The following is a 14,094-nucleotide window of genomic DNA, read 5'->3' as shown; positions in this document are numbered from 1 at the left end:
TGACGCAACATTTACCATTTTTATTATTATTATTATTATTATTATTATTATTATTATTTTGATTCGGTGTCGACCTGAGAAGGACAGGTTCCTCTTTTGAGTCTTGGTTCCTCTAAAGGTTCCTTCTTCTTGACCCGAGGGAGGTTTTCCTTGCCGCTGTTGCCACTAGCTGCTCGGACCCGGATCTCTGTAAAGCTGCTTTGTGACAACATTTGTTGTAAAAAGCCTAAATAAATAACATTAAATTAAATTGAGAATTGAATACAAAGCAATGCAGGTGTCAAACATCATATGGATATTTGATGTACTTAAACAGGTTCCAGTAGAATATGCTTTTGGTCGACTTTTTATGTTCCATTAGAAATGCCACCCACAGATATTTCTCCAGATTCTCCCAGATGGCCTTGTCGATGTTTCTTTACTAGTAGAGGGGTATAAAGCCCCCCAGCATCGAGGAGCTGTGGAGCAGTGGAAGAACTGTGTTCTCTGGAATGATGGTGGTGGAGCTCCATCCAGTACTTTTGGGATGGGATGAGTTGGGGATGATGAGGTGGGGTGGTGATCATCATTCAGGAATTCAGAAGAAACAATGAATGAGCAGGTGTCCCAATACTTTTGTCCAAACAGTGTATCAATACAAAATAACAATATAAGTAATATTATAATGCAATTGCGAATGCGGAGCCAGGAAATCTCTGTCCGGCTCCGGGTGCACCTCTTAATTCCTGAATGTAATTAGTTAATTCTCATGCCACTCTTCATCTTCAGGAGCTGACAGATGCCCCTGAGTGTAGCAGGATGCTGTGTGTTAATGTGGGGTGATCTGATGCTCTATCCGTCCTACTACAATGCACAAACACACACGTTGGGGTCCTTACACACAATAATATGCTCCATATCGTCACTGCTGGGCAACAAAACTTTGTGTCAAATGTTTGTATACACCCCTTCTAATGAACACCTTCAGCCACTTTAAGTTGCACCCGTTTTAGACACACACAGCTTGCCTAGTCCCTGTAGAGAAGAGGTACTGCCAATAGAATAGGACTCTCTGGTGCAGATCAATAAACACGATGACCCTTTTGGCTCCATGCTGCCTAATGCCAGGCGTGGGCTAGTAGAGGAGTATAAAGCCCCCCCAGCATTGAGGAGCTGTGAAGCAGTGGAAGAGCTGTGTTCTCTGGAATGATGGTGGTGGAGCTCCATCCAGTACTTTTGGGATGGGATGAGTTGAGGATGAAGTGGGCTGGTGATCATTATTCATGAATTTAGAAGAAACAACGAATGAGCAGGTGTCCCAATACTTTTGTCCAAGCAGTGTATGCTCTCTTTCTCTCTCTCTCTCTCTCTCTCTCTCTCTTTTGCTCGCTCTCTCGCTCTCTCTATCTATGTATGTAAGTAGCAAAAGTTTTTACAAGGTCAGGACATCTTGCTTTCCTAAAATATCCTGAAAAATGTACACACACACACACTCACACACACTCTCACACACACACACACACACACCTTTTCTCTCTCTGTATTTGCATTCACTCTGTCTGTACGCACCCTAAAACAGTGTGACGCTGTCTGACAGTCGTGAACACATCTGTCTGACAGAACACTAAAAGCCTTTTCCTGGCGGAGCAGTGGGTGGCTGAAGGTTCCCTGAGGGACGACAGCCGTAATAATGATCACACTACTGACCCCTTTTACGGTGGAGACAGATCTGTCAACAAATATCCCTCTATCTCTCTCTCTCTCTCTCTCTCTCTCTATCCCTCTCTCTCTCTCTCTCTATCTCTCTATCTCTCTATCTCTCTATCTCTATCCATAGAGGGCTTCAGCACTAGAGCCAGATCCGATCCCCTGACAGTGGCGTGGTAGCGCTGCTGGTAGGGATAATGGCGTGTCATCACATGTCAGATACAAAGAGAGTGATTAATATATTCAGGTTGGAGAGAGGACTGATCCACAGACCTTCACTTACAATCAGAGTCTGAATCTGTTTTGTTCACTAGGTTCAAAAATGCACAATGATTCTATTTCCATGGTGCAGGTACTGTATATGGACAAAAGTATTGGGACACTTGCTTTGTCTGATTTAGAAGCAGATTCCCTTTAACTCACAATGAGAGCTAGCCAAGCTTAAGTACAGCTTCCAAACATGGTGGAGGTACTTTCACACACTGCTAAGTAAACAATGAGAGTTGATCTTTGTAGCAGCTGCTGTTTTGGACCCAGGTGGGTCAGGAGTGTTCTGTAGATATGATGGTGGGTCAGTCAGGAGTGCACTGTAGATGTGATGGTGGGTCAGGAGTGTACTGTAGATGTGATGGTGGGTCAGGAGTGTACTGTAGATGTGATGGTGGGTCAGGAGAGTACTGTAGATGTGATGGTGGGTCAGGAGAGTACTGTAGATGTGATGGTGGGTCAGTCAGGAGTGTACTGTAGATGTGACGGGAGTCAGGAGTGTACTGTAGATGTGATGGTGGGTCAGGAGTGTACTGTAGATGTGATGGTGGGTCAGGAGTGTACTTTAGATGTGATGGTGGGTCAGGAGCGTACTGTAGATGTGATGGTGGGTCAGTCAGGAGCGTACTGTAGATGTGATGGTGGGTCAGTCAGGAGTGTACTGTAGATGTGATGGTGGGTCAGGAGTGTACTGTAAATGTGATAGTGGGTCAGTCAGGAGCGTACTGTAGATGTGATGGTGGGTCAGCAGTGTACTGTAGATGTGATGGTGGGTCAGGAGTGTACTGTAGATGTGATAGTGGGTCAGTCAGGAGTGTACTGTAGATGTGATAGTGGGTCAGTCGGGAGCGTACTGTAGATGTGATGGTGGGTCAGCAGTGTACTGTAGATGTGATGGTGGGTCAGGAGTGTACTATAGATGTGATGGTGGGTCAGTCAGGAGCGTACTGTAGATGTGATGGTGGGTCAGCAGTGTACTGTAGATGTGATGGTGGGTCAGGAGTGTACTGTAGATGTGATGGTGGGTCAGTCAGAAGTGTACTGTAGATGTGATGGTGGGTCAGTCAGAAGTGTACTGTAGATGTGATGGTGGGTCAGGAGTGTACTGTAGATGTGATAGTGGGTCAGTCCAGAGTGTACTGTAGATGTGAAGGTGAATCAGGAGTGTACTGTAGATGTGATGGTGGGTCAGGAGCGTACTGTAGATTTGATGGTGGGTCAGGAGCGTACTGTAGATGTGATGGTGGGTCAGTAGTCGATTTTTAATAATGTTAACAGGTCAGAATTACAGAATTAGGCCGGGATTTTAGCTCCGGTATCTTACGCAGTGTGACAAAATGAGTCCTGTCAGATTTTGGTCCAGTCTTTCTGACACTGGAGAACTTCTCCAGGTGTTTCAGAGCAACTATCCAAAATCTGACACTTGCCTTTAGTGCAGCAGTGGAACATGCAGCAGTGGAACATGCCCAAACTTAGTTTTTTCCACATTCAGGAAGGGGATGTTTTTTAAGTTCTCAAATTAGGCCGGGAGTCGATCCCACAGCACCTAGATGCTGTTCAGTTCATGGTGAATAACAGAAGTTCAAAGCCAAGTGCTTTCGAACATGAGCGTCATTAGATAAGCTTCTCTTCTGCATCGATGCTCATTTCCACTCCTTCAAAAGCATGAAGCGAACGCTCTCGCCCAGGAATGAAGCCCCTTGTGCTGCTGCTCCCAGATTCTGAGCTACGCTTTGTTGAACACGTTTGTAGGTGAAATCTGAATTATAAGAAAAGGCGTTCTGAAGGAGGCTCGTTAAAACCCAAATCAATCGCGTTCGTTTGTGTAAAAACGTTCCAACCTGCTGTAAATGTGTCTAGACATGCAGGCCCGTAAAGCTGGACTGAGCTGGATCTATAACTAATCAGTACAAAAGCTTTTCTGGAGTCCATTATTCATATTTTTATTCAAGTGGATTTACTAATGCTTCAGAAGCAGTTTGCTAATATATTAACCCTTTCAAATCCAGCAGCTACATACAGATGCTCCGATTGGTCTAAAGTAAAGAAGCATTGAACATCTTTCAGATCCGTTTTTATTAATTTGGAATTTTACTAATTTCTGGATTATCTGAATCTGGATTTAATTGATAGTAAATAAAATAGTTTAATAAAATAGTTTAAAAAAAGTTAAAATAGCTCAAATAAATAGTAGGAAAGTGCAAACAACTACATTTATTATAATAAAAAGTCACATTATTTAAATAATAATACACTAAAGAAAAAAATACAAAAGGAAAACATCAAATTAAAAAACAAATAAATATGAAAATTATCAAACTTTATTTTACAAGAAAATTGGGATTTTTGTTGTTAAACATTAGTACTCTTATAACACAAAAACTGAATGTAATATGAACATTAATATAATTTAATGTGAATTTAATAAGAATAACAAAATAACAAAATAAAAAATAAAAATGATGCAATATGCATATATACAATATAAAACACAGTAATATAAAAAAGTAAAAACAATACAAAATTAAATATAGAATATAAATATATATATATATATATATATATATATATATATATATATATATATATATATATATATATATAAAAACATAACATGTAAAAAAATTATATTATAAGAATATAAAACACAGAAATAAATAAACAAATAAAATAAATGTATTTAAATGTTATAATTAAAAGACTCTTTCAGTGATCTAAGGGGTCCATTCTGACCCGCTCAGCTGCAGTGACAAGTCTGCTTCCGCACTGCTGAAGGACGACTTTGTAAAGCCAATTAAAAGGTGGAAATTTGATCAGAACCTTAACCATCATTCATCACGGCGATCCTGCTCCGCTAACCCCTCCATTAATTAGCTTTTATTAATGCGTGCAGTCGGGGGACCGCTCAGCCCTCGGGGTGGAAACATTTAGAGTAATCAGCGGCCATGAATGTGAACGCTGCGGCGCTGAGATGAATGATTAATGAAGAACGAGAGAGGACAAGACCGGACCGGCTCGATAGCCCTGCGGGGGGGCGAGAGACTGACATTTAACCAGGGGAACAAGACTCTACTGACCCCTGTGACCCCATGCTTGTCTATCAGGCCAGACTATTGCCTGCCTTGCACTGTACTGGGAGCTGTGCAGGTTTATATACTAGACTAACTCCAGACATGTATAAAGTACTAGAGACTCAGACCTGAGTAAAGTACAGGAGCTCTATCAGAAAGCTCTTTAAGCTCCAGACTTCAGTGGAGGTACTAAAGTACTCATTCTTTGTACTTACAATTAGTTTATATATTACAAAATGTGCTACTTAATTACTGCAAGTAAAAGTACAGTACTGTGTTCTGTAGTTCTTACAGAAAGCAGTCAAAAGTTTGGGTATCAGTGTTTCTATTAGTTCAGATGCTCAGACTGAAGGCCTGTCTCAGTTCCTCTGGCTGTAGTAGAAGGACAGGACTGTAGAAGACAGAGTTCATAAACACGAGTCTTCAGTTCACTCTCCAAACAAACTCGCCCAAAAGAGAGAGAGAGCTGAGCAGACCTGAATCAACCCGCCACATTCAAGAGTTTCATCTGTAAAACCAGTGAGGAGCAGCTCAAACCCCTGAGCTTCACTCTCTGTAAACTCAACTACAGCTGAAAGATTTCAGGCCATTCGGACACATACGAGTATTTACAAGAGGTGAAGATGGAGGTGGTTCTTCTGGTGGTTCTTCTTCTTCCATCTGGAGATAAACTAATAGAGCTGTAGCTCCAGCAGCACAATGCTGAGGCAGCTTCATTGGTGACGGTGATAATGTGGGTCAGGAGTGTTCTGTAGATGTGATGGTGGGAACTCCTTTTCCACAGGATATGATGGTATATTTATTTATATGTGCATTCACGTGCCCTTGCCAAGCACTCGCCTCCTTTCACCCCATATTGAACACCCCATGTGACTCGCTTCCCTCCTAAATTAAAGGCCCAGATTATCCTTACTCATATTTCAGGCTGGTCGACCCTGGCTGTCTCATCCTAAGGCCTCATACCAGGTTGCTCGTACACTTTTTAAATGCTTTTATACAAATATTTCCATCAATTCACACAGGATTAATATAACCTGAGGTTATTTTACGGGAAGTTTTACAGAACTGACAAGACTTTAGACACATTCAGTCCCTGATAAGCCCCTCCCACTTGCTCCAGAGTTTAACATTTCAACTCAAACCAATCAGAAGTGATTAAAGTCCACATTCCAGACTTTACTTTAAGGCTATTTATATACATTTCAGCTTCACCATGTCTAAATTACAGCACTTTTAACCCCCCCTGCAGCCCACCCACTTAAGGACACTGTAATGTGAGGGATACAGCAGTGATCGGTACTTTAAAACAGCCATGATTAGTGCTGTGTTTCAGATCTCCTGCATGTAATGACTGCTTAAAGTCTGTGATTCACAAACATCGACAGGTGCAGAGACAGAGAGAGAGAGAGCGAGAGAGAGAGAGAGAGAGAGAGAGAGAGAGAGAGAGAGAGAGAGAGAGAGAGAGAATATGGGGTAGAGCTACAAAGCCAGAGAAATATATATATATATATATATATATATATATATATATATATATATATATATAGACCTATAGGCCAGGAAATAGACTGGTCTGATAGACAAGCAGGTCGTCACACTGTCTCTCTTATTCTCTCTCTCTCTCCCTCTCTCTCTCTCTCTCTTTCTCTCTCTCTCTCTCTCTATATATATATATATATATATATATATATATATATATATATATATATATATATCCCTCTGGCTCTGTAACTCTGTAACTAAAGAGAGTAAGAGAGACAGTGTGACGACCTGCTTGTCTATCACACCAGTCTACTGCCTGCCTAAAACACTCTACCTGTTGTGTTTAGGACAGAAGCCCTATTCGGACGGGATCAGTGTTTCATGGGGAGGTGAAGTGGAGATAAGAATTGGGGTAGAGGTAATAATAAAAGCACAATAAAAGTACAATATAATACGTATAATAAAAGTGCACTAAAGTTGAGCTAAGTAAAAGAAAAACTCTTAGTAAGGAAAGTTAGAGAGTAAGGGTTAAGGATACAGAAAAAGAGAGAGACAGAGAGAGAGAAAGAGAATACGGGTAGAGATACAGACAGGGAGGGGAGAGAGAAGATGGGTAAAGAGATACAAAAAGAGAGAGGGGAAAGAGATAGAGAGGATAGAGAGAGAAAGAGAGAGAGAGAGAGAGAGAGAGAGAGAGAGAGAGAGATACACAAACAGTGATTAGAGATAGTAAGGTGAGAGCAAGGGTGAGGGTTGATCACCGTCAGAATGATGCATAAACTCACATTACTGATTCCCTCTGCAGTGTCCCCATTAAATACAGAAGCTTTCGTAGCTCTGTGTGTGTGTGTGTGTGTGTGTGTGTGTGTGTGTGTGTGTTTTGATTTCCACCGTCTGACCACGTTCAATTTCACAACTCTGCTCATCAAGCCACAATTACACTGAGAATCATTCCTGTGAATTCTGATCACACTGAGCTGCAGCACTACGCCTGTTCTTCATCAACTGATGAACCCAGAGAAGGTCAAGCAGAAGCAGCTCCTTCAAGGAAACAAGAATCAGTCTGGCGACGTTGTGTGAATGTGTGGTTTTCACATTTTTCTGCATGCACGCTCCAGAGCTCCTCTGGCCGCTAAACAATTCATTCAACACAGATTTTCTTCCAGAGCATTCCCGTTCCACTAGGGGGCCTAGCTCAGCAACGGCCATGAAACCATGTGGGATACCAAAGCAACCACCCAGCAGTACTCTACACACCATCTAACAACCAGCTAGTAACATTCTAGTAACCACCTGTGAAAACGCACCTGTGATAACACAAAGCAACACCCTAGCATCCACTAGAGATCCCATTGCAACCACCTTGCAACATTCTAGAAACCACCGGATACCTTAGTAAAAGCCTACTTAGAAACTACTTACTAACACTCTAGCAACCACCATTTCACCATCTGGAATACCACAGCAAATATTTAGCAACCCCACTGAAACCATCTTAGCAACACCATAGCAACCATGTGCGAGATCACAGGAAATACTAAGCAGCAGAGCAATCACCCACTTAGCCACTCCATAGCAACTGCCTAGCCATACTACTGAAACCATCTTGCATCTAAGTAAACTTCACATGGGATATCATAGCTAATATGACAGAACAGAACAACAAAAACTTAGCAACACCATAGCAACCACCTGCGAGATCACAGGAAATACTAAGCAGCAGAGCAATGGCCCACTTAGCCACTCCATAGCAACTGCCTAGCCATACTAATGAAACCATCTTGCATCTAAGTAAACACCACATGGGATATCATAGCTAATATGAGAGAACAGAACAACAAACACTTAGCAACACCATAGCAACCACCTTGCAGCATCCTAAAAACCACCTAGGACATCTTAGGGAAGCTATTTAGCAACTACCCACAAACACTCATTTCCATAAACACCACTTAGGACACCATAGCAAATACTATGCACCCACAGAACAGCAACCACTTAGCAATGCCATAGCAAATACTACGCAGAAGAACGGCAACCACTTAGCAACACCATAGCAACCACCTGCGAGATCACAGGAAATACTAAGCAGCAGAGCAATCGCCCACTTAGCCACTCCATAGCAACTACCAACACGCAACACTATTGCAACTGCTTAACAACACCAACTTGGCAACTACTTGATGAAACAGCATAGCAACCATCTTTAACACCCGATCAGCCACCTGGGAATTGGAACCTAGCTCACCAACAAGATCTCACTACTTTCTTTCTTCAGAATGAGAAGCTCTTGTTTCTCCTTTCTACTGGATTCATGATCAGCTGCTTTATCTGTTCTGATGAGATCTGGAGCTTCTACAGTAGAACCTCTCACTGCTGAGAGACGGGGGTAGAGTGATGGGATTAGGTAGCTCTGTGCAGTGCTGTGTACGTTCAGAGGTCATAACAACCGTCAGTCATCAGCTTCTCACTGCTGCTAATGAAGCTTTGGCATCAGAACCCCAGCGCAGAAGAAGAAGCTCGTGCACAAGAGGGCATCATCAAACCTGTCTCTCAGCACAGACAGTCGTCTGCAGGCAGATCCGAGCGTCTGGCGTACGGACATGACGTAAACAGCAGGCCACGGAACGCCCTGTCCTCTCCTAACGAGCCCTGCACCTAATGGTCTTCATCACAGCCAGAAACGCCACATGAAATAAAAAGCACTCGGCTTTTAAAAGCGAGACTCCAGACTCTTTTTTTCATCCTCTGTATATATCTCGCAGATCATTTTCACAGATAATGAGATTTGTTAACTCGAGAGATCAATGCAGAACGCACGGCCTGGTTCCACTTCTGCGTGCTGGGGGACTTGACTTCACACTGAATTTTTAACTTCAGACAGATAATTCCTCATTAAGCCCACAAAGATCGGCATTTCTTAAAAAAAAAAAACGGGAGAAGCGTAAAGTCTGATAATGATCCGAGCGTGGATTTGATTCATTGGCTGAAGCTGGAGAGGTTTGAAATGCTTGAAAAAACATCACATAATTAATCATTTGTCAATCAAATTACATGTGGACTCAAATTAGTTCAGATCTTTAAAAGCATGTGTGGAATTTTATTTGCGAAATGTTGCAAGTAAAGCTGAAAGAAATGCTTCCTTATTTAAGGTCAGGAATGTCGGGCTTGTTTACTGAATAGACTGAATAGGTCACACCTTATTGGTTGTTACTTAACATACAGAAATACAAGCAACCTGTCTAATTAACGAGATCATATTGATACAATCAGTAATTAATTATGTTCTAGAATAAGACATCAAACCTACTCCCTGATCTGAAACAGCAGCTTGTGTATGCGGCAACATAGTTTTCCCTTAGGAATGGATGGGGAAAATTGTGTGTGTGTGTGTGTGTGTGTGTGTGTGTGTGTGTGTGTGTTACTCGCAAAACCCACAAACCTATTCGAGATACCAAAGCAGCCACCTAGCTGCACCCCACCAACCATCACGCATGGAATAGCATCTATTTGGCCACCCTTCCAACTCCCAACCATTTACCTTGCAATAACACAGCAACCTCAAAGCAACACCCTAGCAACCACTGGGGATCTTATAGCATCAATTTGAACCACCTGGGACACATAAGTGAAACCTCTTAACAAAAACACTCAATAATACTCTAGTAACCACCTTCCACATCCATAATAACCGCATCCTCTGACACTATAGCAAAGACTAAGTAACACCACTTAGCAACATACTAGGGACACCATGTGAGACTTCCCTAAGTAAGGTTCCTTAGCAACTACCTAGTTATACTCTAGCAACCACCTTGCATCTCAATAAACACCAACTGGGATAACATAGCTAATATGAGAGAGCTGAACAACAAGCACTGAGTAACACCATAGCAACCACCTAATAACACTCTGCAACCACCTGCATGCCTAATGAAGCCCCTTGGCAACACCCTAGCAACCACCTGGCATATCCATAAAAAATACCTGGTATAATTTCGCAAATACTAATCAGCAGAACAGCAACCTCTTAGCAACACCATAGCAACCATGCATATCCATAAAAACACCTGGTAAATATGAGAGAGCAGAACAAGCACTTAGTAGCACCATAGCAACCACCTAATAACACTCTGCAACCACCTGCATGCCTAATGAAGCCCCTTGGCAACACCCTAGCAACCACCTGGCATATCCATAAAAAATACCTGGTATAATTTCACAAATACTAATCAGCAGAACAGCAACCTCTTAGCAACACCATAGCAACCATGCATATCCATAAAAACACCTGGTAAATATGAGAGAGCAGAACAAGCACTTAGTAGCACCATAGCAACCACCTAATAACACTCTGCAACCACCTGCATGCCTAATGAAGCCCCTTGGCAACACCCTAGCAACCACCTGGCATATCCATAAAAAATACCTGGTATAATTTCACAAATACTAATCAGCAGAACAGCAACCTCTTAGCAACACCATAGCAACCATGCATATCCATAAAAACACCTGGTAAATATGAGAGAGCAGAACAAGCACTTAGTAGCACCATGGCAACCACCTAATAACACTCTAGCAACCACCTGCATGCCTAATGAAGCCCCTTGGCAACACCCTAGCAACCACCTGGCATATCCATAAAAAATGCCTGGTATGCCTTAACAAATTCTAATCAGCAGAAAAGCAACCACTTAGCAACACCATAGCAACCACCTTGCAACATCAGAGAAACCATATAGGACACCTTAGTGAAGCTCCTTAGCAACTTACACTTGGGATATCACAGCAAATATGAGTGAACAGAACAAGTAACACCATAGCAACCACCTAATAACACTCTAACAACCACATTGAATACTCCTAAAGACTACCTGGTATACCACATACTGAGCAACAGAACAGCAACCACTTAGCAAAATCATAGCAATCATCTGAGATGCCATTGCAACTGCTTAGCAACACCATGGCAACCACTTGAAACAGCATAGCAACCACCTTTCAACACCTGGGAAATGCGTAAGCTGCTTTCTTTGATAACTGGCCTTTTCTGGCTAGTGATTACCACCATATCTCCAGCGCTCCAGAATCTCTACAGCTTCCCTGCAGACCTCGCTCTGAAGTACCGCTCATTCAAGATCAACAAACCAGCACTCTAAGAGTTCTTCCACTGAGTGACGAGTCCTCATAAAGTTACTCATTATTAAAAGTCCTTGATCAGACTTCAGAAGTTGCTGCCAGACATCTTGGGAAAGAATACAGCACTAAGCCCAGGGGTAAAGCAACACTGCAGATGTTTAAAGAACATCTGCTCTGAATCCTTGAACAGCAGTTTGCAATTATCACTTTAACAACATCAGAGAAAGTCTAGAGAGTGGAAGCAAGGCTAGCCGGCTGTACTGATTTAATAAAACTCTGACTTCTTTGAAAACTTGTGTCACTGATTTATAAATAAAACGATAAATATTATAGTAAACATTGATGATCTTCATCTACAGCTCCTGTAGGAGCGGCAACAGTTGAACAGTCAGGTCTTGAAGGTGATGAAAGAAGGTGATGAAGCAGGACATCTGCAGAACATCTCCAGAACATCAGGCAGGTCTTCCCTGTGGGGTGTTCCCTACTAAAAAGGACAACTGGTGGGACAACACGGGCACCTAAGGTCATTTTCTCTGGTCCTCCTGAAATCAGTGATCTGGGCTTCAGTTCCAGTCTGCTGCGGAGATGAAGGCTATCCGCTCCCGGCACACGTGTGGGTTTGTGTGATTGGTTCTTCTCTGGTCACGCGACTGCTACGACATCACCTGCATGGCTAAAAACCCCATAAATATTCCAGAAAGAGATGATCTTCACTGCCTGAGTTAAACCTAGGTCCTACCATTTCACGTAACTGCGACCCACGGTTCGAACAGGAATCTTATGTGAGAAAGCAAGCCAGTGATATGAGCCCCTCCCAGAAATCTGCCCTGGGTGCGGACTTATGCACAAGTGTGAAAGTGTGAAAAAATCCAAAAGACTCACTGATGCTCATGGAGATCCCACCTCACAACCTACACAGGACTTGGTGCTGGGCAAATATTCAAGATGCATGAGTTTATTGTCATGTGCACAGCAGAAACAAGCAGTTACACTGTACAATGAAACTCTTACTTTGAAAAAATATATATAATAATAATTTTAAAAAAAGATATAAAAGATATAAATATATAATATCTATATGTTTTTTTCAAAGTATGTGTACACACATATATAGAAGATATATAGAAGAAACAATATACACATACACATATTATATATATACATGCATATATATATATAATATGTATGTATGTATGTATGTGTATATATATATCTTCTATATTTGTGTGTGTGTATATATATGTATATGTATATATATATATAAACATACATATATACACACACCAAGTACATTACAGCAATGCTAAGTAAAAGAAAACCACTAAGTAAAAACAGTTTGAGTGCAGTACAGTTTAGATGCATATATATAAATACATATATATAGATATACATATATGTATGTATATATATATGTATGTATGTATGTATGTATGTATGTATATATATATATATATATATATATATATGTATGTATATTTGCATCTATACTGTACTGTATAGATGCATATATATATATATGTGTGTGTGTGTATATATATATATATATATATATATATATATATATACACACAAATACAGAAGATATATAAAAAAAATTACACACATACACATACACACACACACACACATATATATATATATATATATAGGTATTAAAACTGTTAGCTTCACATTTTGCAGGCCTTAATGTTTTGCTGGAACGGTGTGGGGAAGGTTTTTTTTGGCACACTTTGGCTCAATCATCATCATCATGAACCCCACAGACCTTTTGGGCATAGATGCAGAAGAAGTGCATCCACAGTTTACCATCTTCTAACGGGTACTGGTCACTAAGCAGAAGTCTAATGCTGGTTCTGCCCAGATCCCAGATTCTGGACTTCTGCTGAGGCCCTCAGATGGTAGGTTCTGAACAACAGTGAAAATCAGTGTGTTTTTCTTCCATATGGACTTTTAATACTGCAGCAGCACAGAACTCGCTTTCTCACTTAGTGTTAGCATCACTGTATTTAATTAGTGTTTAGTTTGGCGGAGCTGAGCTTCTCGTGGATTTAAGGGAACACAGGCGGGTTATTAATAGCACACAAGCGACTTAGTTACAGATTACAACTGAGTGGATAATGTGATGAAGCTGTAATGATATTTGGATTAGTTTTGGAGTTGTGAGACACTACAAGCTTGCCCTGGGTTAAGTCTTCACTTCAGCCTGCCAGTCTACATTCACCACGTCTTCCACTGAATTTCTAAAGACGGCGTCAACAGAATAAACAGCTGCCTGGAGCGCTTCAAGTCCAGCTTGGGATAATAAGCAGGTAATGTGGACCACACGGTTGTGTACACACAGCAAAGTCGCCAATATCACATTAATACCTGCGGGGTTAAAAGGGTCTGTGTGGTTACACTGGTACCGTAACATTGTCAGTTCACCGGTACGCTTATTTTCACTAATACC

The sequence above is a fragment of the Salminus brasiliensis genome, chromosome 16 (genome assembly GCF_030463535.1).
Source record: "Salminus brasiliensis chromosome 16, fSalBra1.hap2, whole genome shotgun sequence".
Classification (NCBI taxonomy): Eukaryota; Metazoa; Chordata; class Actinopteri; order Characiformes; family Bryconidae; genus Salminus; species Salminus brasiliensis.
The sequence above is the reverse complement of the archived record's forward strand: the minus strand, read 5'-3'. Positions refer to the sequence as shown.